This window comes from Anolis carolinensis, chromosome 5 (assembly GCF_035594765.1).
Source record: "Anolis carolinensis isolate JA03-04 chromosome 5, rAnoCar3.1.pri, whole genome shotgun sequence".
In the NCBI taxonomy this organism is placed as follows: domain Eukaryota; kingdom Metazoa; phylum Chordata; class Lepidosauria; order Squamata; family Dactyloidae; genus Anolis; species Anolis carolinensis.
The window spans coordinates 97,748,286-97,768,210 of record NC_085845.1 but is presented as its reverse complement, the minus strand read 5'-3'; the positions used below and the strand labels follow the sequence as shown (position 1 = coordinate 97,768,210).

Sequence of the window (19,925 nt, the reverse complement as noted above, 5' to 3'; positions counted from 1 at the left end):
AGATAGTAGTATTATAAAATAATATAATAAAATGGCACAATGTTATGGAATTGTAGGAATTGTCATTTTAGTCTTTTCCTGCAAAGAGTGCTGGTGCCTCACCAATCTACAAATCCCAGGATTCCATAGCACTAAGCTTTGGCAGCTTTACATGGTGTCAAACTGCTTTTATTGTACCAGGCATCTAAAGGTTACTGTATCATGTTGTAAACTGTGATGCTGCTAAAACATCCAGCTAGACAAAGATTTCATATAGCACTGGTTGCATCTGAATTTGACTTTTAAAAAACTCAGTAGGTTTGCATATAATGATCATATCAACAATGTGAGTGCACAAAAAGTGCTAGAGGGCCTTTTAAACCTGAACATTGCTATCTTTCTTGTACAAAGGCCAGAGCTAGCTTTCTGTTCTACTTCAGATTAACTAGCCCGTTCAAGTCCCAATCATGCTGCAGTTGTTAACAAAAACTGGAATTCATAGAGAAAATTCTGCCCTTGGCATGAACATGAGGCTTAGGGGAAACATGAATTGACTCCAGCAACAGAGTTCGGCAGAAGTCCATTATTTCAACTCCCCCCCTCCCCCCTGCTTAAAATGAGTTTAATTTGTCTAAGTAACACAGATAATATTGGCCTTTTAACCATCAGGCTGGAATTTGGCCAGATGAAATGGAATGTAAAAATTTATCAGAACAACCCAAAAAAATCTCAAATGGAAAATATGACTGGTTACTGGAAGCTTCTGACTTCCTTAAATAGATGGACAATAGATGGACAATAGACAGGGGCTGTTTTCACTCTCCTTCCACACCTACATTGCACTGGATTAACCAGGATTTTCTCTGCCAGATCAGGGCAGTTGGTGAGTATGTACTATGTGTGAACACTTCTGTGTAACGGAAATGGCCAGTTCAAACTTGCCAAATGTTTGAATGGGAGACCCTGGAGAGATTTATCTAAAATTAGTTATAACTGAGTTCTCTTGAAAGTAGAGGATCAACAGAATTTGTGTTATCCAGGTACCATTGCTTTCCATGGGAATCTGTGCTAACTTTGTGGCTTTCAGGTGGGGAATAGGGACTTTATGATAATTTTCTGATTTTCTTGCAGTGTAAATCCTATTCACACATTAATGTCCAGCGGTAGTGTCCCCTTGTCCTTCGTATCACAACCACCACTCCTGCTTCATTTTGCAGACATGACTGTGTCAGCCAGGCGCTCACAAGGAGCTCTGAGACCAATGAGGAGTGGTGGCAAGACGGGGATGATGGTTGATGGCAGCACTATGTGCTTGAACAGCAGATTGGTCCAAAATGGAGCCAATCCAATTTCTCAAGTGCCTGCAAAGCCTGCAGTACTCCAGAATTTCAAGCACACTTGGCAGTATCCCTCAAATTTTTTTAGTATGGAGCAAAATTGAGTTAAGGGCTAAAAAATTTACTTTTCAGAAGTACCAGTGCTGAATTCAGGGTGAGTAGTGGTGGTGGTGGTGGTGTGTGTGTGTGTGGGAGGGTGTTTAAGACACAGACTTACTCGCAAGGAGACTTTACATGCAACCAACTGCTAGTGTGTGGACCATTACATGTAGATACCAAGCTGTAGCACAAAAGGTTGTAGACTATAGGCAGTGATTAAGGCATGGTCATGCTATGGAAACGTTCTGCAATATGAATAACAGTATGATTATATTGCTTAGTCCTTGAATTATCTATTTCTGATAGAGTTTGTATTGTATTTCCCTACATGATTTTTGCTAACAAAATAACATTAACTATCGTATTCTGCATGTCCCCCAACTATCCTTATTTTTCATGCATTATCAACTGCTATGCCCCAGTTTCTCTCTCTTTCTCCCACTTTTCCCCTCTGTATTCTGCTTACTCAAGTTGTTGCAAACTGACTTCAAAGTGCAACATAATTTACACAGATGGAGGGAAAGGATCAAAGAAAAGCAAACTGCTGCCACTTCTCTCAGCTTGTCCATTTTTAAAATAACTTCTACCATTTTGACTACATTCTTCTGTTGCTTGTCCGCGTGTGCGTTTTCATCTGGGAAAAGTTGGAGAGTATGATATCAGTGTTTAACATGTTTTCACTCCTTTAAAAAAAATCTTTCCTAAGATGGCTGGCCTGTCATTTTTAAGGTTCTATTTCATAGAAATATTTTAAATATTTCTTTTTCTGTTGTTTGTTTGAATAGTTATCATGGGGTTCCATGCTTGACATCATTCCAATAAAATATGCTCATTTTTCAATTTAAGCATAACAGCTACTGTTTTCCATTGAAAGAGAAGCTTAGAGCAGAAAAGTCAAACTAAAATTTCTTTTTCTCATTTCATTCAGAAGAAACAACTCTGTTGCAGAAAACATCTATAATGATGTTGGTTTGAGCTTAAAATACAGGTCAGCATTTGAGGGATGAAATGGTTTTCAAAGCAATGAAAAGGAGTAAATATACAATACATATATTTTTCCACCTCTGAAAAAATTATATTATAAAGTTGGTTGTGTGTTAGGAGAGCATTATATTTGTCCATTACGATCTGATCATAAATTCTCCTTGGCCTCAGCTTCTCTCATTGTAAATCAAAAGAAAAGGTGGTGATCAAAGAGTCAGTATCTTGCACGGAAACAATAAGCTTGCGATTGCTGCATGGAACAGGAAACTGGGAAGGCTGTTAGGTTTTTGTATCTATCACTAATGTATTTAGTGACCTTGAACAAGTAATTTATACATAAAACCCATCTATAACATCAGTTTAGTATGAATGGAGCAGACATATTAAAGAGACAACCCTGTGCTCGAATTGGTCATTATCTTTTTAAAAGGCAGCATTCTATCTAAAGTTACTGATAATCTTAGAAACTAGTAAATTTCAATCTGAGATTTAAAAATGTCAGGTTTTGCCAATGATCTGCCATATATTGATAGGCTCATCTGAGGACTTGCCAGATTCCATCCTGATCTATAACACTCTGATTGAGCAATATCCTTTTGGAATACGTCAGTCGTGTTGAGGCTTTATTTACACTCCATTTTTCGCAATTGATCCAATGTGCTTGTGCCTCATGTACCTTGAGATTATTTTTCCAGAGCACTGATTCTTCTGTGCAAAATTAAGGCATACCTATTACATTATTACTGCAACATGACAACTTAACCTTCTGTGGTGTAACTAGTTGTTTTCAGTTATTTTTATAGTCATGGGACCTTCCTAAATGGAGAATGTCACATGAGTCACCTGCTGAGTCGTGCTTTGCCCAGTGTTCTGCTGATATGATGACAATGTGGTGGAGAGGAGAGCGTTTTGTGTCATAAACCCAGCAGACTGCAGAATTTAAAGCTTTTCAAAACTAAGTAAGATGATCTAATTTTGAGTTACTTTTGAGTAATGAAAAGTAAAAATTGAAATATTTATTTATTTATTAGTGATATTTACAACCCGTCCTTCTCACCCTGAAGGGGACTCAGGGCGGCTTACAAATCATATATACATACAATGTATTATAGTTATGTACTTTTGTGTTTTTAAAAAGTAACTAAAAATTAGATAATCTTACTTTTTAAAGCTCTAAATACGACAGTCTGTTAGTTTGTAGTACACAACGTTTTGGTGCTTAGTGATCACCACCCACCCATTTGTTACTGTAATAGTTACTAATGTGTGGGTGGTGATCACTTAACACCAAAAATTCACAAAATGCTTTTAAAAGTAATGTTCTAAACTCTGGATTTGTGTAAGAGCACCATCATCCCAGTCTAGGCAGATTATCATCTAATAGAGTGTGGCCAAAATAAGGGCTGGAAGAGAAATTAGCCACGGACCCTAAACTTCATGTTGCAAATTTGCTCCAAATTAGTAAAATAGGTCAGGTTGGTTGCTCTGTTTTTGTTTCTTTATACAAAGTTGAGGCATAAAATATTGTCCATTCTTGTGTCCCAGATTTGGCAATTTTCACTAAACTTCAGTGCCATATAAACTTAAAGCATCTTAACTTTGAGAACTTCGTAAAACACATACACACCATATTTGGTTTTACAGTTTTAGAGTGTGTGTTGTGTTTAAAGCATAGCGAGTCAGACTGAACATGGCTGTATGCCTTCCTAAGGGCATACGCCATAGCAATAGACGTCACAAAGAAATCTTTCTTTACAGCCAATATTGTGTCCGCAAGGAATCATCCGGCAGAGCAGTTTTAAGTAGTCAGAGGTTTCTTAGATGGGATCCCTGACAACTCGGCAGCTTGCTGTGAAGCATTTGCTCGGTTCTTTGTAGATAAAGTCTCTCTGATCTACTCCAGCTTGGATACCATGTTAACAGCAGTCTCTGAGGATGTAACATGAGAACTTGCTTGTCTGGTTTTGATGGATTCATTTCAATTGCTGCAGTTCGAGGATATGGGCAAGATACTTGGAGAGGTGAGAGCAACCATGTGCATCCTAGACCCCTGCTTCTCCTGGTTGGTAAAGCAGGCCAGAAGAGGTTTGGCAGAGTGGGTGAAGGTGGTAGTTAACGCCTCCTTACAGGAAGATTCCAGCTAGCTTAAAACAAGCTGTTATAAACCACTGTTGAAAAAACCATCATTGGACCCCTCAATTTGCCAACTTTTGGCCAGTTTCCAATTTCCCCATTTTGGCCAAAGTCCTCAAATGTGTGGTGGCCTCGAAACTCCAGGTGTTCTTGGAAGACTTGGCTTATCTAAATCCGGTGCACTTTGGCTTTAGGCCGGGACATGAAATTGAAACAGCTAGGGAGCTTTTGCGCCGTTAAAATTTGTGCGCCAGTTGTGCCTGTACCTTGGGAAATCAGACTTGGCCACAGTGGTCCACGTTCTTGTTACATCCCATATAGATGACTGCAACGCACTCTATGTGGGGTTGCTTTTGAAGACTCTTTGGAAGCTTCAATTGGTTCAGTGGGCAGCAGCCAGGTTGCTCATTGGAGCGGCATACAAGGAGCACACAACACCCCTTTTGCGCCAGCTCAACTGGCTGCCAGTCTGCTACCAAGCACAATTCAAAGTACTGATTTTAGCTTACAAAACTCTGGTTCTGGCCCAGCTACCTGTCCAAATGTGTCTTCCCTTATGAACTACCTCAGATATTAAGATCGTCTGGAGAGGCCCTGCTCTCGGTCCCATCCTCTTCGTAAGTGCGACTGGTGGGAACGAGAGACAGGGCCTTCTCAGTAGTGGCCCCTCGGCTGTGAAACTCCCTCCCTAGCCACATTAGATCATTCCCCTCCCTCCTAGTCTTCAGAAGGAAAGTGAAAACCTGACTCTGGGATCAGGCTTTTGGAGAATAGCGCAGTGCAATAATATATTTGGAATATGTGCATTGACTACAGAACTGCCTTAAATTACAATTTCTGGATGGTGTAATTTTAATATTGAATGTAATGCTTTTAAATGTTTAATATGTATTAATTTTAATTCAATATATTATAAGCTAATTGTTTGTATGTGTTTAAGGCATTGAATAATTGTCATATGTAAGCCGCCTTGAGTCACCTTCGGGGTAGAGAAAGGAGGGGTATAAATAGGGTAAATAAATAAAATAAAATAAATTTTGCACACTGCTCAGAGAGGCAATAATCTATAGCGCTATAAACTTCTGGGACAAACCAGTGATAACATACTGTTGGAAATAGCAACCTCCCAAGCCTCTCACTAGTCATTTATTAATGTATATATTTGCTAACTTGTATTCTATGTTTATGTTGATTTGCCAGTTTAACTCATTTGTGTGAGAGGGGTTATAGACACGTGATTGCACTGAGCATGTGCAGACTCAGGACTCCATTTTGTATTCAGTCTTGCATCAGACCTCAGTGGAGGTAGAGTCATGTATGTGTTTGGTCTTCAATGAAAGCAGGTTGCTGTTTGGGATTCAATATAGAAGTATGCTTTAGGACTTCAATGGATACAGTATGATTATGGACTTCAGTGAGTACAACTATACTAAAGACTATGGACTATTGATTAAGAATGATATCCTGTGTACTTAACACAAAGAGAAACAATATCTTATAAACTGAACTTCAATAAGAAATGTGTTTGTATGGTGAATTAATACAATATGTTTATGAGTAAACAAGGTATGTTATTTTTCAAAGAAGACTTTATTTATATTTTTTATCTCTGAGTGCATATTTTAACTAAGAGGTTTAAAGGTAGTGTGTATCTTTTGGGCAACTTCAACTGCAAAGAAACAACCATCCTCTGCTCACCAAATATATTTTGGAAGTGACATGTTATTATCCTTGGCAGTTTAAAGACATGGTTCTTCAGTTTAACAACTGAGTTACCTTGTGTGCTGTTATATTAATGTTTGTGAATGTCACTTGTTCAAAGAGTTGATTTCTAATAACGTAATGCTTTCCTTGACTAATGGTTTTCAAATGGTGATCTCCACATATTCATGGAGATTCACATTTGCCAAAAGGATGTGTGCCCATAGACTGGGTGCAATTATTTTCCAATAGCTTATGCAATAGGTTATGGAATTTGCAGTACATACTTGGAGCTTATGAAATGTACTTTGTTTTCATTAGAATCTCCAAAGTCCATCACCTGAAATCAGAAGCCAAACAGGGATTTGGGAAAATGAAAGTAGTTGGGGAACAAAAATTTTTTGATACACACCCAGCACAGAAATTTGTTATCAGACTTGAGCACAAACCCTGTTTCATGTGCAAGATTTTATTAGTCTAATTTAAAAAGTGAAACATACAAGTATTTTTGTTGTTTCTATTGTTACATAAATGGGAAGCAGAAAATTACATTGATCTATTGGAAATCACCTGGAGATCTGCCAGTAGAACTTGACCTTTCTCTTACCAGTCAGTAGTTTAAATGTTTATGGATATCATTGTAGCTTTTCTCCCAACAGTAAAATCATTCAGTATTGCTTATCACTGAATTGAGGTCCTGTTTTCTGTGCCAAAATTGACAAAAGCACAAAACGATATAAAACCTAGCATAAAACCATGGCATAAGTTTGAAATGGATGTCAACTTTCAAGGTACATCCTTAATGTTCTTGATGAGCAGGATTAGCCTTTTTGTTTCAATAGAATTCTCTTTGCACGACGGTTTGGACAATATAACCATTTTGTGGGTTTTTTTTGTCTCCAATGTGTCCATCTGTTCATTTGCCTACATGCCCCCTCCCCCCCCCCCCCCATTATCAAAAGGTGCAAAGACAAACTTAGGGGGAAATGGGAGAGAGTTTTCAAAGCCATTTTGTGAAAAAATGGAAGCTTTTTTCTGAATGCTTAATTTAGTGCTGCAGGCTTACTTCCCCTTCTGACTCAGCTCTTTGTTATGACTAACTGTTCATTGGATATAGATTTTGTGTAACTGTGGAAAGGTTTTTATGTACACACCATTAGTTAATGTAATGAGTTAAGTTTATACCAGGCAGGGGGGGGGAGCCCAGAAGCATGAGTTCGACCATATACTTGGTGTAGTTAAAATACGCCCACTTCAATCAGTGTGGGTTTGCCTAATGAGAAACAGAATTAGACACAACTTGCACTTTAAAAGACCAAAACCTGGCACACAAAATAGCACCAGACTTAAAAGGTGCTCTTTTAAAATTGAATATATTTAAATCCTGCGCCAAACACAGAATCTGTTATTGGAAAAAAAGACTTGGTGGAAATCCAGATTGTTATTTTTTATTATTGATTTTAAGAGCAAGCAAACCCAATTTGTTAAATGCAGATATCCCACTCATAATAGGTCTTCCTTTTCTTTCTCTTTTTTTCTTTCTATATATGCTACTTCACATCTATTCCATTTTAAAAGAGTTGTACACCAATGATAAAACAACCAGCAGACTTTTGTGTGAAAGGATTTCTCAGCTTAATTCTGGAACTGATATTGTATTTCTGTAGTGAGCAAATGTTCATAGGCAATCTATTCGTTAATTCTTAGCATATATCCACCAGACTGAGATCGTGTGCTGTACCTGGCTCTATTTAAGGTTCTATTAAACAAATAAACAAAATACACATTTGTTCCTGAAAGTTTAATTTCTGCCCAAATTGGTAAACAAGTGATAGTAAATTTCATTCAATTTATAGATAAACTATTCTGAATTTTTCTTTACCAAATTTATTTGGAAGCTTTGGAGTGATTCTGCTTTTCAGGTGAAAGTATAGACTCCTCAAAAATAAACTGTTTATTTTCCCTCTTCTTCAGCTGTTTCCTCTCCCATCTTTGACAAATGAAAAGAGAAAGTTGTTCAAAAAGATGAGATAGGCAGTCTGATCATTTGTAGACTCTGGAACATTATTTTATATCTCACATATTTCTACTTGGGAGCCAGCATGTTTCAGTGACTTAAGCATTGGGAGACCAAGGTTCAAATGCCGGCTCAGCCATGGAAACCCACCGGTCACTCACTGTAAGCATCAGAGAAATCCCCTTGAACAAATCTTGAAAAGAAAGCTCTGTAATAAAATCACTATAGTATCTCTATAAGTCTGAAATTACTTGTAAACACAGAGCAACAGATTGCTCCTTATATATAAGGCATATACTTTTCTCTAACCAGTTCTGATGATTTGTTCATTTTGATTACATTAGTCAATTTCAAAAGGCAGTCATCATTTATTTGATCTACAGTATTTTTCCATGTTGTATGCAAGCTAATTTTGCTGTTGCAACCATATGTGAAGTACAGCAGTAATGAGACTGGAAATGCTGTGCACTAACTGACAATGTTGCTACCTCCCCCTTCTCATGACGGTTGAGTTAATCCCTGCTGTAAACTCAGTACAAGTTTGAACTTGTTACAGTTGTTACACAATTTGTTAAGAGTGTCTGATGTGAAGTTGTGTTTGTGATGTGCGTTACGAAATGGACTGGCAAAAATTAGATCAATATTGTTCTATCAAATTTTGTTTAAAGCCTGGCAAATCTGCTGCAGTGACTTATGGAAAGTTACAAAGGGCTTATGGAGAACATTCCCTATCTAGGCCACAAATGTTCAGATGGCACAAAGCCTTTTTAGAGGGCTGAGATAAAGTGAAAGATCAACCTCATGTAGGGAGACCTTCAGGCTCAAAAACTGATAACATTGAGAATGATCAGTTATGAGTTAAATTTGAACTGATTCCATCAGATTTGGGTATGAGAAAATTGTACTCCAAGATGGTTCCAAAAGACTTCATGACAGAGCAGAAGACCAATCAGAGGGGTATGTGTGTTGATCTTCTGAACCATCTTGAGAGGAAGCCAGAATTCTTCAGTTGTGTGATCACACATGATGAATCATGGATTTTCAAGTACGACCTGGAGATTCAATGCCAAAATCAAGAGTGGCACACTGCAACATCCCAAGAAAGTGAGAATGAGCCAATTGAAAAATCAAATTGATGCTAATTTGTTTGTTTTTTGACAACTGGGGGATCATCCACAAGGAATTTGTGCCTCCAGGACAAAGCGTCAATCAAACTTTTTATGGTGAATGATACCAAAGATAACTACGCCATCCAATCTTAAAATATGACCCTCAAGTTCCAAAAATCTGGTATGGATGAATATTCCAGTGATTTACACCATTGTCACATAAATGAGATATTAGATAATAATAAAATCTTCAAGAAAAAGCGAAGTCCTCAATAAAAATATTTTTCCCACCTCTACTTGTAGCGATGGATTAAAAGTTTATTCAGCTACACATTAAAATCTCAGAATGAGTTTCAGGGCTTTCTAAGACAGTTTTCTAAAACATCTTATCTTTAGTATGTTGTTCTCCATTACTGACATTGGTAAGAGAAGGTCTTGGCATTGTAGCATGGCGCTTAGCCTTTGTGTTCATGCTTTCATTGTGGTCCTGAAGTAGGCCATTACTTTCTTCTTCCATCACCATCAGCCCACATTTATTTACTGCCATTGACATGGCCTGCATTATTTACTGCTCCCCTTCTCAATTTTTGGCCTCAACAACAGCTTCCTAGCACTTCACATTCACTGGGCCCACCATTGTTCATTCATAATGTCTTTTTTTCTAACCTGATTTTACTCCTAAAAATCCTTGAGATAGCCCAGGGTTCCCCTCCCACATTTAGTTTTGTTATTTGATAAAACTAAAAATGCATACTTGCAGACATTTTCTTAATCTTAATCAAATTGTCATGAAATTATGATCTCACAGAAATCCTTCTGTCACTTGATCATGAAGCTGATCTTTCTGTTGTTCCTACATCATTGCATTTACACAATCATATTATGTTCTGGATTTTTCTTTCCTTTTTCTTTTGGTCATCATCCAACTAGTTTTACTGCTGCCAAAAAAGCTTGAGCTCAATTGCTTCTTTAAATTGTTCAGCAAAATCAATTTGGAATTTAATAGCAACTCTACCCTCACTTCTTGTAAATGTTGCCCTTAACTCCCTTCCAGTATTTTTATATCCTCCATCCTATTTGCTTGGAGCCAGAATTGTACATTCAATCTATTCAACACTTGCAAATATGTATTGCCCACTTTGCCTGCTTCCACATGAACGTTTCACTTATAACCACCTTGCTTTCAGATAGATTTTTTTAAAATGAGGGATCCAGATACCAGTCTATGTAATTTTCCTCTGTGTCCCACTCATTTTTCCCTGGTTTTGGATTCCTGCTGATAGAAATCATCCTTCTTGATTTTCTGTTAGATTTATACATAGTATTTAATAACAGGTTGGACTCAAATCATGTAGGGTTTTAAAGGTCAAAATCAACACTTTGTACTTTGACCAGAAACTAATTGACAAACAGTGGAGTTATGTCGTGCACAGCTTGGAAAGCATGGATGAGGAGATGCACTCTGAATTTAGGATTTCAGGAACTGAAGACCTAGTATCTAGTTGCTGGCTGCAACATCAGTTCTAAAAGCGACAAATTAATATAGAAAGAGGGTAAAAAAAGAAAAAGAAAAAGCCCACAACAATTTTAAAATGATTGACTTCCCATCTTCCCTTTAATAAGAGTTCTTCTTTCGTCCTGATGCCCATTGCTTAGTTTCCCAGCGCTAATTTTTTATTTTGTCCTTCAAAAATAGGATAAGTCTGTTGTAAAGGGCAATCCATTTTTCTTTAAAAATCTAGAAATCCAGACCAGTCTGTTCTGTTTTTTCCATCTCTTAATTTTTGTGTTAAATAGTCCATTTGTACTAGGTCCATTACTTTTAGTGTCCATTCGTCTATAGTCGGTATTTTCTTTTCTTTCCAAACTTTCGCCAATACTAGTCTAGCTGCTGTACTTATGTAAAAAAAAATACTCCGTCTTGGTTTTTATTCAATTTGGCATTTGTTAAACCTAGTAAATACATTTCTGGCTCTATTTGGAATTTAATTTTTAATATCTCTTGTGTCTTTTTGTATTTTTGTATGTATTCTTGTCCAATATTTTTTGACTTTATCACATTCCCACCATTGGTGGAAAAAGGTTCCCACTTTATTTACACACTTCCAACATAAATGTGAACTACTTATACAAAATTTTGCTGTTCTTACTGGTGTGTAATACCATCTAAACTGCATTTTATACCAATTTTCCCGAATTTTGATTGCAGCAGTAAATTTTAATTTTTTTCTCCCATATTTCTTCCCAATGCTCTAATTTTATACTATGTCCAAAGTCTTTAGCCCACTTTACCACACAGTCCTTGATTTGCTCCTCTTCCGTTGCCCATTCTAGTAACTGTTGGTAAAGTACTTTTATTAATTTCCTTTCTCTTTGCATTATTAGTTCCCATATCCCTTGTTCTTGTTTAAAGCCTCTTTTTACATCCTCTTTATAGCATTGTTTTATTTGATAATATTGGAACCAGGTTATCTGTTTGTGTACTTGTTTGATTTCTTCATGTGATTTGATTATTAGTTCTCTGTTGTCCTTTTTTAGTACTTGTTGATAAGTTAGCCAATTCTCTGTGCTCAATTCCCTTTTATGTTTTGCCTCTATTGGTGATATCCATAATGGGGTTTTGTCATAAAACCTATCTTTATATTTTTTTTTCCCCCAGACTTTGATCAGGGATGCTCTTATATAATGATTACCAAAGTTTCCCCCCCCCCCCCCCGTTTTTCTTTTGTTATACCATAGGTAATCATGCCATCCCGATCTGAGGTCACGACCTTCTAGAGTTAGTAATTTGTTTTGTTTGAGTGTTGTCCATTCCTTTAGCCAGATTAAATTGTATGCCTTATAGTAACCTTTTAAGTCTGGTAGACCAAGGCCTCCTCTTTTTTTGTCGTCTATTAATACTTTTAGTTTTATTCTCAGTTTTTTGTTTTTCTATATACACTTTGTTATTTCCCTGTTACATTTTTTAAATAAATAGTTGTTTCTGATCATTGGTAGTGTTTGGAAAAGAAATAAAAGTTTAGGCAATACCATCATTTTTATAATCGCGATACGTCCTAATAGGGAAATATTTTAATATTTCAATTTTTCTAGATCGTTCTTATCTTTAGCCATAATTGCTCATAGTTTTTTTTTCGCAGCTTGGCATTACTCGCTGTTATTGTTATCCCTAGATATGTGATTTTTTTTTCCAATTGAGATCCCCGATTTCCTCTGTAACTCTTCCTTTTTTTATCCTATCCATGTTTTTGGTTATTATCTTAGTTTTAATTTTGTTTAATTTGAAGCCCACTAAATTTCCAACAGGAGCCCCGGTGGCAAAGTGCGTTAAAGTGCTGAGCTGCTGAACTTGTGGACCGAAAGGTCCCAGGTTCAAATCCCGGGAGCGGAGTGAGCGCCCGCTGTTGCTCCAGCTTCTGCCAACCTAGCAGTTCGAAAACATGCCAATGTGAGATCAATAGCGAGAAGGTAACGGCACTCCATGCAGTCATGCCGGCCACATGACCTTGGAGGTGTCTACGGACAATGCCGGCTCTTCAGCTTAGAAATGGAGATGAGCACCAACCCCCAGAGTCAGACATGACTGGACTCAACGTCAGGGGAAACCTTTACCTTTTACCTTTTAAATTTCCAAAACTTTCTATTTTGTCAATCCATGTATTAATTCTTTTTGAGGAGGAGGAGCTGTCCCTGAGTATTACCATCTGAAACCTGTCTGAGAGGCATGACAGGAACCACTGCAGCACAGTGCCTCTGTTCCCTCCCCCCACCCAGCATTCCAGAAGGATACCATGGTGGATGGTATCAGATGCCACTGAGGGATCTTGAAGCACCAACAGGGACATTCCCTCTTTCAGTGTTAAGACAGAGATCATCTACTAAAGTAACCATAGCAGTCTCAACATTGTATCCTGCTCTGAAGCTGATTTGAAATGGGTCAAAGTGAAACAAAGCAGCAAAATGGGGCAAACATGCCCCGTATGAAGAGGTCCTTAGTTACATCCCGTCTGGATTACTGTAATGTGCTCTACATGGCACTGCCTTTGAAGAGGACTTGGAAACTTCAGCTGGTCCAAAAAGCTGCATCCAGGTTACTCACTGGGGCTGGCTAAAGGGAACGGATGACAACACCCCCCCCCCCCCCCCGTTGCAGCAGCTCCACTGGCTGCCAGTCTGTTTCCGGACACAATTCAAAGTGCTGTTTATGACTTTTAAAGCCCTAGATGGTTCAGGTCCAGGCTATTTGGCTGACCACATCCCCTTATACAAAGCTGCTCAGGCCCTGAGATCTTCAGGAGAGGCCCCTCTCTCAGACCCACCTCCATTTCAAGCACGATTGGTGGGAATGAAAGGCTTTCTCAGGGGCTGCCCCTCGACTCTGGAACTCCCTTCTTCCCAGGGAAGCCAGAATAGCCCCCTCCCTGCTGTCCTTCCAGCGGAAGGCTAAAACCTTTTTATTCAGACAGGCATTTAAAGATGAAGGTGTTTGAGATCTAGTCAGGGGGTGCTGTGATTTTTAACTTTGAGTGATTTTTTTAGTGCTGTTTGTGTGTATTTCTGTTTAAATGTTTGTATATTTGTATATTTTAAATTTTATACTAATGCTTTTATGTCAAGCCGCTTTAGAGTTCCCTTTGGGGAGATAAAGTGGCGTATAAATATATATAATTATAATAACAATAACAACAACAATAGGTAGGAACCACAATATCATAGAACACTTCTTCAGCCTCACATCTTAAATTCATTCGTTTTCTTTGTATCAGCTTTTTTCACTTTGCAGTGCAATTGGAAATATGATGGCATGGATAATCCTAACTTTATTGTTGCATTATAAATCTTTGCTCTTCAAGATCTTATCTAATTCCTTCAGAGTTGCCCTTGCAATTTTCATTGTCTAAGGCCATCAGCTGCTGCTGTTTACTGTTAAAAATACTGTTTTGATGGCATGAAATGCTCCTAGTCATTATCAGGCTGAGTCATATGTATAGCCATAACTTTGAAATGTATTGCAGAAGGTAGACAGTTAACCTTTTTGGACTGAAATTCCTAGAATCTTATATCTGATATGGTACTAAGTTACTGTAAAATTCTGGGAGTTGTAGTCTAAAAAGTAACTTTTCCAAGCTCTTCATAATAAAATTAGAAGAAATCACCTTTAATTTGAGATTAGCTCATTTCAAAATAATAACAGTTTTTGATTTTCTTTCTGTTTGAGCTATGACTCGAAGCTTCTTTTTCCCATCTCCCTCCCTCCAACCCACAAAGGAACTGGAGGTCCACACAGAGTAAAATCCATGAGGGCAGCCATCTGCTTCTCAAAGGGCACATGCATTTTTATCTAACTTGTGCCAGGTGGCAAAAGTCCCTAAAGGCATGGATTTAGATGTCCTGTTATGAATTTAGGCATTTAGAAGCTTCAGAGAGCCAGACTCTGTTTCATTTTGCTTAAGTTGGATGACCGCATTGTGGTGCCTCTTGAAAAAAAAAAGTATTTGCATCTTTGTTTCTTTTAGGAATTTTGCACAATAGCTGCATTCATTTCACAATTGTGTAAGTGAAGTTCCATAGCTATTTCACATATAGTTCTGCATTTTCAAAAGGCATGTAACTAACTATCCATCAGTGTTTTCAGTGTATCATTTGATTTAGTGGAGGTTCATTTACAGTGTAGAATTAATGCAGTTTGGTAATACTTTAATAGCCTTGACTCAATGCTGTGCAATCCTGGGCATTGTGCTTTTAGAGAATCCTTTGCCAAATAGCACTGGTGCTTTGCGACTCTCATGATTCCATAACACTGAGTCATAGCAGTTAAAGTGGTGTTGAACTATAGATGTACCCTTGGATTATGTAGCCATTATGCATCTTTTGTTACCCATTGGGAGAATAAGCAAGAAAATGGATAGGTGTACAATTGGTCATATGGCACCTGCATTCAGAAGAACGGTGCTGTAGCACAACCATTATCCATGCTTGTAGATTTATGCTATCCAAACGCAATGCTAGAATTCAGCCACTGAATAATGATATTTCAGATATCAACACTAAAGCTAATTATGCTAAATGATGATTTGGGAGGGTTTTTTGTGATTTGGGAGGTTTTTTTAATAAAACTGCTGACTTTATTTAGTTGCTCCCAATGACTTTCAGTCACAGTCATTTGCTTTGGTGACATTATTGCATGGAAAAAGAATCTTCCTAATGTTATGTAACTTTGATGTCCATTAGTATAATCCAGTGACAATAATCTCTCTATAACATTGCTTCTTAAACGATGGATCCCGACCCCAAATGGGGTCCTCTAGGTTCTTAAGGAGAATCGGAGAACCAACTAATTCAGAATGTGGCAGCAAGCCCAGCAGGAATGTGCCAAGAAAGCAGTACCAAAGCAACAATACGGGAAGTGTGTGTGTGTGTGTGTGGTGGTGGTGGTGGTGGGGGGGGGGGGAGCATTGACTCTGTTGAGACACTTATTGAATAAAACTTAAATAGTTTTTCCTAACACAATAAAAGTGGTCATTTTGGTTGAAACCAAAACTCCAAAGTATTGCCTTAACCATAGGAAATCTTCACAGAACAAGGGCTCTGCTTTCTCCTGAGGGCCCACAATCATTTGTTTATTTTGTTTTTACTCATTGTGCATATACCAAGGAGCTGATGGTTGTTTCTCTTGGGAGACATTCATTCAGCCTCATGTCTGTCCACTTCAGAAAGATTCGGCAAACCCTTTGGTTAGTTTATGATGCTGCCAAATCTATGTGCTTGCTATTATTGCAGATATACATTTGCAAATTTCATTTTAGAGAGAGTGTGGCAGGATGATCAAGACTTGCTTGAAATTAGATTTTCAAAATTACTGTTTATTATTATTATTATTATTTTTAAAAAGGTCTCAAGGTCTTATGATTAATAGGGAGAGCAGCTGAAATTAGATTACAGAAATTGTAGCAAGGCATGTACCTTCTTGCACTACTCAATAAAAGGAGGTAAAACACTTGGATGAAGGAAATATACAAGCCCTAAGTTTATATTTGGTTAGAAAATACTAAAATATAAACTTTAGTAGAATTTATCAAGAGGAGGAACAAATGATTCAAGTGGGGAAGGAACATTTAGAAACATGAAAGACGGCTGTGATTTACTGAGATATGGTGAGAAGCACCTCACAAAAATGCAAATGTCTGGTCTGGAGCTGTGCAATAAATTAATCTTTCACCATAAAATTTGTGTGTGGGGGTGTATCTCATGCTCTTTGTCCTTTCATCCTGGCATCTTTTTGTTTTTCCCAAACCCAAAAATGTATATATTTAAAATTATGCATAGAATTGTATTTTACTTTATTAGTAAAAACACTTTTGATTAAATTCTCTCTCCCCACCTCCCAAAATACAGGATGCTCACAATTGCACAAGGCCAGGGCAAATCTCTGATAGGAAGTAAGTTGCAAACAGCAAGTGCCTGACAATTTCCTTGCCCACTAATCATATATAAGGTCCAGTTTTAGATTGTGAGGAACATAGTGTTGCCTAATAAAGAACATAAATACCACCCTGGCAATCAAGTTTTTACTAAACAGACAAAGCTTCCAGTTGTTTGTTTCCTTCTCTCCCATCATCCTTTCAATTACTCCCCCCCCCCCCTATTAAATTGTGTTTTACAGGGCTGTTTTTCCACATTCTGGATTTTCAGGCTTATTTGAAGAAGTACCATCCCATCACCCCCATTCCACCTTTAAAGTTGTGCTGCAATGTCAGTAGACTTCAGAGAGTGTTTTGGTAAGCTCCTATCTTACTAAGTTTCAGTTTGCTGAGTAGCCTTTCCTAAGACAAAGAAGGAACAGCAGAGCCATCTATTAATCAAATGCTATGTGAACCAGACCAATCTTGTTCAGGGGTTCCTTTGCCCATGCCTTCCAGATAAGGATCTGTAGATGTACACAGAGACAGACAGGCACCCTGCATCCAGAATTAGGATTTGTTTGGCAAGCTTACATTGTTGTTCATAAAGGATGTCTTTTTTGACAGGAGACACCGACTAATTAAGAGGAGTGGGCCACAAAATGTCAGCTTGTAGGTTTTTTTACCTCTGCAGAAAGAGACCCCCTCTCTCCAACAGTCCCCCTTGATCTGATACAACAAGACGAGAGAGTCAGCTGTGAATCAAGCCTCTTGTGCTCATTTCCTTGATCACAGCCATGGTTTCAGGGAGAATGACAAGGGAGTCTGTTGGGAAGGATTTATTTTTAAAAGTTACCCCCATCCCCCTCTTCTTTGTGCAATATGCACAGGCATCTTGAATATTTCACATTAAGAGTTTGACTTTTTCCATGCAATTCCATTCTCTTTCCTCCCTAGCTTCCTTATTCGCTAAAATGCTGATTACAAGCCAGTAAGCACATAATTCAGCTCTTTGATGGGTGCATTGCCAGTTAGCAATACAGAGGGAAATGCTAATTTTTTTAACCCAGAAAGCTTTCTAGTGGCTTCAGAAATTAAAGGATAATTGCACATGAGTGATTTTTAAATCCTTTGCTTTGCTTTTACAAGCCCGCTGTTACCATTATGGGAGTGTTTGCAATTTTAAAATACACATGCATGCAATGCTTTGCATCAATTTGTTAATTCTTTGTTACTGTTCTGTCTGGGGAAAGAGAAATATTGCATACTTCAGCTCTGGGCTTGAAAACTGGTTCTTTCAGTGGCCTATACTTCCAAACAAGGCTGGATTCAATTGTACTGTATAGGATTTCTCCACACTTGATTGCTCAAAATTTTTATAAAGCATATGTGTGAATCAGCTTTTGGGGAAAGAATAGCATGCCAGCAGTTACGAACAGAGTGTTTGATGCTATTTGTTCTGATTATATTTGTAAGCTGTAATTATCAAGCAATATGTCATTTATTTTAATGTTCTAAGTGTAGCATTAGGTTCTACACTGAAATTGATGACAATGAGCATCTCCTCTTACCTCAAACATTAGTCATAATCTTTAGTGTGAGTGTTTCCTTTCTAAAAAGAAGTGTACAATAAAATAGTCCTTTTTATATCTCTGACAGACAAGTTCTGCTAAACTCTCTGGGAAATCTTCATAGTGGCTATAATGTAACATCTTTGCATATGCTGTATAGAGATAAACCTAATTTGTGCAACTTTGCATAGCTTTGCTGTATGCTGTAGGGACATGCCAAAAGGGTATTGCTCCATCCCCTCTCCTCCCCTTCCATCGAAACTCCTTGACTTTGCAGAGCACTGCTTCTTAAACTGTGGATCCCAATCCCAAATGGGGTCTCCTTAGTTCAATATTGTGTCTCCCAAAATTTGGCAGCAGTAAAAGGTTTCTGAATATCACCTAGTGACTGTTTTAGACATTTATGTGAATCTGTTGTTTAGTGTTTGCAGTGGACTCTGCGGAAGATGTTTCAGCTGTACTTCTTAAAAAGTCGGCCTTGTAAATGCTGATTTGTTATAGGTAAATGTTTGTTTGTTTTTTATATCTATGTATTTGGGATCATATAAAAATGTCTTGGACAAAAAGGGGTTCCGTGTGGAAATGTTTAAGAAACTCTGCCCTAGAACATGCCTATACAGACTACTTCAAAAGAAAACGTCTATGTATATGAACCAAAATGCAATATCGCAAGAACTTTTCTCTGTATTGCACCCAAAATCCAGCAAGCAAATGATCTGTGTTTGAGGTATCAAGTGCCTAAGTAGGGTTTCTCAGTTCTTCTATTGATGTCAGTGTGTGAGACTGTAATGGAGAGGCTTTTGCTCACTTTTGGAACAGTAAAAATTAATTAAGAGGTTTAGAGGAGACAACCTTAGAAAAGAAAATAGGCTTGAAATCTTTGATATTCATTTCTGTATATAATCTTGTACACAATATCCATGGCTCTAGAAATATTAATTGTATTGTTTTAGCATGGACTGAATAAAGGGGCCGGGCTGTGGCGCAGGCTGGTAAACAGCTGCTGCAATAAATCACTCTGACCATGAGGTCATGAGTTCGAGGCCAGCCCGTGGCGGGGTGAGCACCCGTCAATTAAAAATAAAATATAGCCCCTGCTTGTTGCTGACCTAGCAACCTGAAAGATAGTTGCATCTATCAGGTAGGAAATAAGGTACCACTTATAAAAGTGGGGAGGCAAGTTTAACTAATTTACAACGTTGGAATGAGGAAGTGAGGAAGTGCCATCAGAGTGGATGATGAAGCAGCTGCTCCCCCCTGTGGCCAGAATCGAACATCCCCTCAGGAGAAGCTTAAATTGCCTCTGCGTCTGTCTGTCTGTTGTCTCTGTCTCGGTTCGATGTGTTTATGGGCATTGAATGTTTGCCCTATATGTACATAGTGTGATCCGCCCTGAGTCCCCTTCGGGGCGAGAAGGGTGGAATATAAATACTGCAAATAAATAAATAAATAAATAAATAAATAAATAAAGCTGGCACATCAAAATATAATGTCAAATAATAATAAAGTTATTATACATGTTTGAGAACTATTTAGAACATATTGTTCGGTACAGGCTATTGCTGTTTTCCCCTCAGTGGTGTCAAGGCAAGAAG

The 19,925-nt window shown here is 37.9% G+C and overlaps 1 protein-coding gene across 4 annotated transcripts in view; it reads left to right on the top strand.

The window, feature by feature from the left end:
- Positions 1–19,925, top strand: part of phf21b (PHD finger protein 21B) — a 225,715-nt gene that overhangs the window by 114,573 nt on the left and 91,217 nt on the right. The window contains exon 1 of one of the 4 annotated variants that reach the window (XM_062981957.1): positions 17,047–17,137. The exons of the other annotated variants lie outside the window; for them this stretch is intronic. The gene's annotated coding sequence lies outside the window, so the exon portion shown is untranslated. Of the gene's footprint in view, positions 1–17,046; positions 17,138–19,925 lie in introns of those variants that run through there. 4 annotated transcript variants of the gene reach the window in all.